Raw genomic sequence first — 7,416 nt, 5'->3', positions numbered from 1 at the left:
TTACTCATCAGTTGGTAGTTTTCCTCATACAGATTTTGTACATATTTTGTTAGATTTATACCTACATATTTCATGTACCATGGAAACGGTATTGTATTTTTAATCTCAAATTCCACTTGTTCGTTGATAGTATATAGGAAATAATATTTTATTGAAGATCTTTGCATCTATGTTCATGAGAGATATTGGTCTACAGTTTTATTTTCTTTAATATCTTTGTCTGGTTTTGGTATGCAGGTATGAGTTAGGAGGTATTCCCTCTGCTTCTATTCTCTGAAAGAGATTGTAAAGAATTGTTATAATTTTTTCCTTAAATATTTGGTAGAGTTCACCAGTGAACCCATATGGGCCTGGTATTTTCTGTTTTGTAAGGTTTTAATTATGGATTCAATTTCTTTACCAGATAGATACAGATAGGTCAGATTTTGTATTTCTTCTTGTGTGTGTTTAGGAAAATTATGTCTTTCAAAGAATTGGTCCATTTCATCTTATTTGTCAAATTTGTGGGCGTAGAGTTGTTCATATTATTCCTTTTTTATCCTTTTTTAAAGGATATTATCCTTTTTTAAAAGATTTATTTATCTATTTGGGGGGCGAGCCTGCAGGGGAGGGGGACAGAGAGAGAGTGGGAGAAAGAATTTCAAGCAGACTCCCTGCTCAGCACAGAGCCTGATGCGGGGCTTGATCTTGACCCTGAGATCATGACCTGAGCTGAAATCAAGAGTTGGACATTTAACCAACTGAGCCATCTAGGAGCCCCCTCTATTATCCTTTTAATGTCCATAGGATCTGTAGTGATGTCCCTTCTTTCATTTCTGATATTAATAATTTGTTTCCTGTCTCTGGTTTTCTTTGGTAGTCTGGCTAGAAGCTTATTTATTTCATTCATCTTTTCAAAGATCTAGCTTTTGGTTTTGTTGCTTTTTCTCCATTGATCTCCTGGTTTCTTCTGTTTTGATTTCTGCTCTAATTCTTTTTTGTGTGTGTAATTTATGACAATTTTTATTACTTTTTTTTATTTTGATTCCAGTATAGTTAACATACAGTGTTATATTAGTTTCAGGTGTACAATATGGTGAAAACATATGGAACACTTCACAGATTCGTGTGTCAACCTTGCACAAGGACCATGCTAATCTTCTCTGTATCATTCCCATTTTTTAAGTACATGTGCTGCCAAAATGAGCACTCTGCTCTAATTATTATTTCTTCTCTTCTGCTTATTTTAATTTGCTTATCTTTTTCTAGTTTTCCCAGTGTAAGTTTAGATTCCTGATTTTAACTCTTTTATCTTTTTTAAAATATATGCATTTAATGCTATTAATTTCCACTGAAGCACTATTTTCACTGCATCTCACAAGTTTTGATAAATTGTGCTTTCCTTTTCATTTAATTAGAAATATTTAAAGATTTCTCTTGATATTTCTTCTTAATCCCTCTGTTGTTTAGAGTGTGTTGTTTAATCTCTACATACTTGGGACTGTCCAACTGCCTTTCTAATCTTGATTTCTAGTTTAATTCCATTGTTTGATTTCTACTGTTTTAAATTAAGGTGTTTTTATGGCCCAGAATGTGGTCTATTTTGGTGAATATTACATGTGAGCTTGAGAAGAATGCATATTCTGTTGTGGTTGGATGAAATAGTCTATAGCTGTCAATTATATCCAGTTGATTCGTGGTGTTGTTGAGTTCACCTGTGTCTTTCTGATTTTCTGCCTGCTGGATATGTTCATTTCTGATAGAGGGGTATTGAAGTCTCCAACAACGATAGTGGATTCATGTATTTCTCTTCTTAGTTCTATAAATTTTGCCTCATGCAGTTTGATACTCTGTTCTTAGGTGAATACAAATTAAAGATTGTTATGCCTTCTTGGAATTAACCTCTTTGTCATTATGTAATGACCCATCTTTATCTTTGATAACTTTCTTTGCTTTGATGTCTGTTCTGTTTGAAATTAATATAGCTATTCCTGTTCTCTTTTAATTAGTGTTCACACTGTATATATTTCTCCATCCATTAACTTTTAATATATATGTGTCTTTATATTTATAGTGTGTTTAGTGGACTGCTTATAGTTCTCTCTTACCTCTTGATCCACTCTGACAATCTCTATCTTTTAATTGGTGCATTTAGACCATTGACATTTAAAATTATTATTGATACAGTTGGATTAATATCTACCATATTTGTTACTATCTTCTATTTGTTGTCCTTGTTATTTATTCCTATTTTTCTTTTCTGCTCTTTCTGCCTTTTATGATTTTAATTGAACATTTTATATGGCACCATTTTCTCTCCTTTCTTAGCATATCAGTTATATATTTTTCTTACTTTTCTCAGTGGTTGCCTAGAATTTGCAATATACATGTACAACTAATCCAAGTCCACTTTCAAAACACTATACCACATCATGGGTAGTGTGAGTACCTTATAATAACAAAATAATCTTAATTCCTCCCTCTTATCCCTTATATTATTGCTGTCATACATTTAACTTATATATAAGCATACGTAACCATGTATATGCATATATGTTATGCATATTGTTATTTTGAACAAACCATTACCTATTAGATCAATTAGGAATAAGAAAAACAAGTTTTTATTTTATCTTCACTTATTCCTTCTTCAGTGCTCTTCTTTTCTTTATGTAGACTTGTTTCTAACCTATATTATCTTCTTTCTCTCTAAAGAACTTCTTTTTAAACATTTATTGCAACTCAAGTTTACTGACAACAAATTCCTTCAATATCAGTTAGTCTGAGGAAGTCTTTATTTCTCCTTCACTTTTGAAGGATAATTTCACAGGATACAGAATTCCTGGTCGATTTTTTTTTCTCTTAGTACTGTAAGTGTTTCACTCTACTCTCTTCTAACTTGCATGGTTTCCGAGGAGAAGTTGGATACAATTATTATCTTTTTTTCTTATAGGTAATGTGTTTTATATCTCTGGCTTCTTGCAGGATTTTTTTCTTTATCTTTGACTTTCTGTAGTTTGACAATGATATGCTTAGGTGTAAGGTTTTTGGATTTTATCCTTCTTGGTGTTCTCCAAGATTCCTGGACTTGTGGATTGTTGTCTGAGATTAATTTGGGAAAAATTCTCAACCATTATTGTTTCAAATATTTCTTCTGTTTCATTCCCTCTTTCTTCTCCTTTTGGTATTCCCATTATACATTGTCACACCTTTTGTAGTTGTCCTATAGTCCTTGGATATTCTATTATGTTTTTCCTCAGTCTTTATTCTCTTTGCTTTTCAGGTTTTGAGATTTCTATGAATATATCATCAAGCTCAGAGATTCTTTTCTCAACTACATCCACTGTACTATTAAGTCCATCAAAGATACCCTTTATTTGTTACAAGTATTTTTGAAAAACAATTTACTTATTTATTTTAGAGAGATTGGGGGGAGAAGAGGGGGGAGGGGAGAGAGAGTCCAGCAGACTCTGCTGAGTGCCTGCCTGTGTGGGGCTTGATCTCATGACCCTGAGATCATGACCTGAGCAGAAACCAAGAGTCGGCTGCTTAACTCCACTACCCAGGTGCCCCTACAGTGGTTTGTTTTTTTTGTTTTTTTTTAATGTCTAGCATTTCCTTTTGGTTCTTAGAATGAAATTTCTACCTCTCTGCTCACATTGTCTATTTGTTCTTGCATTCTGTGTACTTTACCTACTGGAGGCCTTAGCATATTAATCGTCATTGTTTACAATTCCTGGTCTGATGATTCCAACATACCTGCCGTGTCTGGTGTTGATGCTTGCTCTGTCTCTTCAAATCCAGGCCCTCCTATTCCATCTTGGCTGGAAGCCGAAGTACATTCTTCCCCTTGTAAGATATTTATCTCACCCAAATTTGCCTGACTTATCTCTCATACATTATGCTTATTTTTTAGTGATATTTAAAAACTTTGACACTCTAAAAAAAATGTGACTTTTCCTCAAGAGGGAAAAAAGCTTTTGATTGTTGTATCCATCTCAGTGCTTGAGTCATATAATTTTTACCCATCAGCTTCATAAAAGGTCTTCAGTGTAAGCTACTGGGATCAATTTGACAGTAAGACTTTGTGGGATGAATGCATTCCCTAATTGTGGGGGAAAAAAAGAAAAAGAAAAAGAAAAAGAAAAAAACCTAAGCAAAAGATCTAACCGCTGTCCTAATTCTTCTTTGCTACTGCACTGTTCTTTGCAAAAAAGGTTGGAAACCAGCCCTGTTTTCTTTTGTGTCCATTTTGTTTTTCTACCATGATTAGTTGGGAAGTCATAAAGACATATTTATTAACCACTTAAAAGAGGAAAAATATAAATTCTTCTATAATTATTTACATAAGGCATACATTTGTCTACCAAATCTACCATAAAATCAAGTGCTAAAATTTGAATGTTAGACAAATTTAGGTTTGACTTCTTTGGGGCTATCGGTGATGACAGACTGTCTAATATTTAGGGTTTGTTCATTCCTTTTGTGTGCTGGTGTGTACCCTTCTGGGGTTACTACTGGCAGACAAAGCTCCCCTCCATTGCTGTTCTATCGATCAGCAAGCATTATACCTACTGGCAGGTGAGAATATCACATTAAGTTATATAGACTTCAATGGCAGGGAAAATGCTGTGTTCATGGCAAGTTCAGGGCATATGTGCCATTGCAAAATAGATTCTTAACCTGAGACCTGATACACAACATCAGCTTTGAAATCTATGAACATTTTAAAATTGTATGAAAATGTTTGTGCTTGTGTTTATATTTTCTGTACATAGAATCCATAATTTTATTTCTACTCAAAGAGTGGTTTTGAATGATGAGTTCTTCATCTAGTCCTATTGCAGAGTGGAGCAACAGAACAACCAGACCCACTGTCAAAGTACTACAAAATGACACCTCCATACAATTATCCTCTGAGAATAAGTTAAGAATTTAGATCACTCTGGCCTCAGAGTGGACTTTTTTGGCCCAATGATCTTCTGCCACAACCCAAATTATAGCTGATAGTTTAACACCAAGATAATCAGCTCTTCTGGTGCCTTAAAAATGTAACAGTTTTGTATTTGGTTTTTATTTTTTTCTGTCATATTAAAACCATATAAATAAATACATATTCAGGTGAAACTTTTGTTTAAGGCTGTAAAAATATTTCTATAAAACTGACATTAAGAGCAAAAGAAAGAAAGAGGTGCCTATCCACGTGCTTAACTTTTCAAGTGAAAACAATGAGATATTAGTTTACTAATGTATATGCTAAATCATAAAGCAAGTTTGATAAGATTAATTGCATTATATATCAAGACTATGATTTTTTAAAATCACATTATTCTTTCTCACAGCAAACCATATCTTTGCTACTTTTCTCTGTCCAGTTAAGCAACACTAGATCTCAGAATATAGGCTAGTCATTTTTAATCATTCCATAATAAATCAATTTATCATGTTTTATATAGGGGAAGTGTTATTATTTCTATGTAATACCTAACAAACTAGAACCCCCAAAACAACTTATGTTCATAAGAGAAATCCACTGCCTTATTTTTGAATGGGTTTATTAAGCACCATCTTTTAACCTAAAGCTCCCTTTAGCTTCATTTTTTGATGCCTAAGGATGTTTCTTTGGTAAAAAGAATAATAACAATGAAGTCATCCTTCAAAAAAATGTTTCACCATCCATTCATATTCTTTGTTTTTCATGCCATGTCTGAGTCAACTTATACTCAATTCTGCCTTTGGCAGCTTCTTATTTTGATTTCAACTCCATAATTAAACAATATATATTAAAAAAGGAGTTCGCTCATAAGAAGATCAATAATATACCAAAATAAAATACATTTCAAGAGGAAGGTGCTTTCCTTCATCTCTGAAGCATTTTACTACATTATTAATATTTGAAGATATATCTTATTTGCTAATTATTCAATACAATAAAAAAGAGCTAGAGATTCCAAATTTTCTACCAAGTCTCTCTCTCTTTTTGTTTTGATAAGAAGTACATATTTTATAATTTTATAAGTTTTATAAAATTTTATAATTTTATAAATGAATAAATATGATTTTAAAAATGAAAGTTCATCCTTTACATATGTTCTTTCTGAAGTTATTACTTTAAATTATTATTTAAGTTCATCCATTGTATTGATTGTGTTGGGTGAAGTATTTTTTCTCTGTAAAGGGAAATTGTCATTTAGGCGATATTGATATAAAATGTCAGGATTCAAAAAAAAGCTAAATTTAATACCAGCAATTGTAATTTCAAAATTACTATATGGTTGTAGGAAATGCTTTTAATGTGTTCTCTGAATTTATGGACCATAATAACGATAAAGATGATAAAATCTGGTTGTGCTTGCATGTGGCTTCCCTTGAACATGGTGGGCAGTTGGTGGCACAGGTGGCAAAAGTGACAAGTTGCAATATCTTAGCATGATATGGGGACTATTTTAAGATCCATCCCTGTGGAAACTTAGGCAGATCAAAGGAACTGAATCTGATCTGTTAGTATCAAGCTACACTACTCCACACTGCTTTTTACTAAAGGTCTCGGTAAGCAAAGTTATTCGATTACTTTTAAAAAATTTAACATCTTTACATAATGAAAATTTGATTTACAGAAGGTCATACTGACTTTATCATGACACAATTATTCATAAAACAACAATATGAAAGATCTAAGAAAGCTATGCATTCTTGATATAGAACACAAATTCTAGATAGGCTATGGAATTCAATTAAGTAAGATTATAAAATAAAATGTCCCAATACTGTTGCAACTCTGAGCTAAAGATGACCTAAATATTGCCAGTTGGGCTAACTGATACTGGAAGGAAAACAAGGGTATGAAAGGACCAGTAATGGCTGGCTATATTTACTGTTTGCCTTATTAACTATCCTGTCATCTCAATATCACTAGCTTCAAAGCATACAGTTTTCAATTTTTTCAGAGCCAGGATATTCAAATATTTTAAAGTTGGAGATTTGTTCTTGTTTTAATCAAAATTAATTTCCAATCTCTATGACAGTTTTTTTTTTTTTTAAGCAATCTCTATGTCCAACATGGGGCTTGAACTCACAACCCTGAGATCAAGAGTCACATGTTCTACTGACTGAGCCAACCAGACACCCCTCTATGACAGTTTTTAAAAATTGGCAATGGAACTCATTTAATGATCACCAATTGTTTTCAATAGACTTCCTGGTAGAAACTTCTCATAAAAATTTTTATAACTTTTTCTAAAAAAGATAATTTTAAAATATGGTAGCAGAAACTTGTAGAACCATCAATCTACAATGTGTATTAACTAATCATCTTCGGGAAGTTTTAGAAGATAAAGAGAATAAAATTATTTTGCTAAGCAATTCAATTGGACCTGGGTATATTTAATTCAACCACATTTTTTTTTTAGAGTCATGTATTTGAAAAACAGATACTCA

The 7,416-nt window shown here is 32.5% G+C and overlaps 1 non-coding gene across 1 annotated transcript; it reads right to left on the bottom strand.

The window, feature by feature from the left end:
• Nucleotides 1–1,079: 1,079 nt before the first annotated feature.
• LOC114213104 (U6 spliceosomal RNA) lies at nt 1,080–1,189 on the bottom strand. The gene has a single exon (XR_003610135.1). It is a non-coding gene; the product is annotated as a U6 spliceosomal RNA (small nuclear RNA).
• Between the last annotated feature and the right edge of the window lie 6,227 nt (nt 1,190–7,416).

Source organism: Eumetopias jubatus, unplaced genomic scaffold (assembly GCF_037043125.1).
Source record: "Eumetopias jubatus isolate StellerSeaLion01/CBP00866 unplaced genomic scaffold, mEumJub1_p1.0 scaffold_6, whole genome shotgun sequence".
NCBI lineage: Eukaryota > Metazoa > Chordata > Mammalia > Carnivora > Otariidae > Eumetopias > Eumetopias jubatus.
The sequence above is the reverse complement of the archived record's forward strand: the minus strand, read 5'-3'. Positions and strand labels throughout refer to the sequence as shown.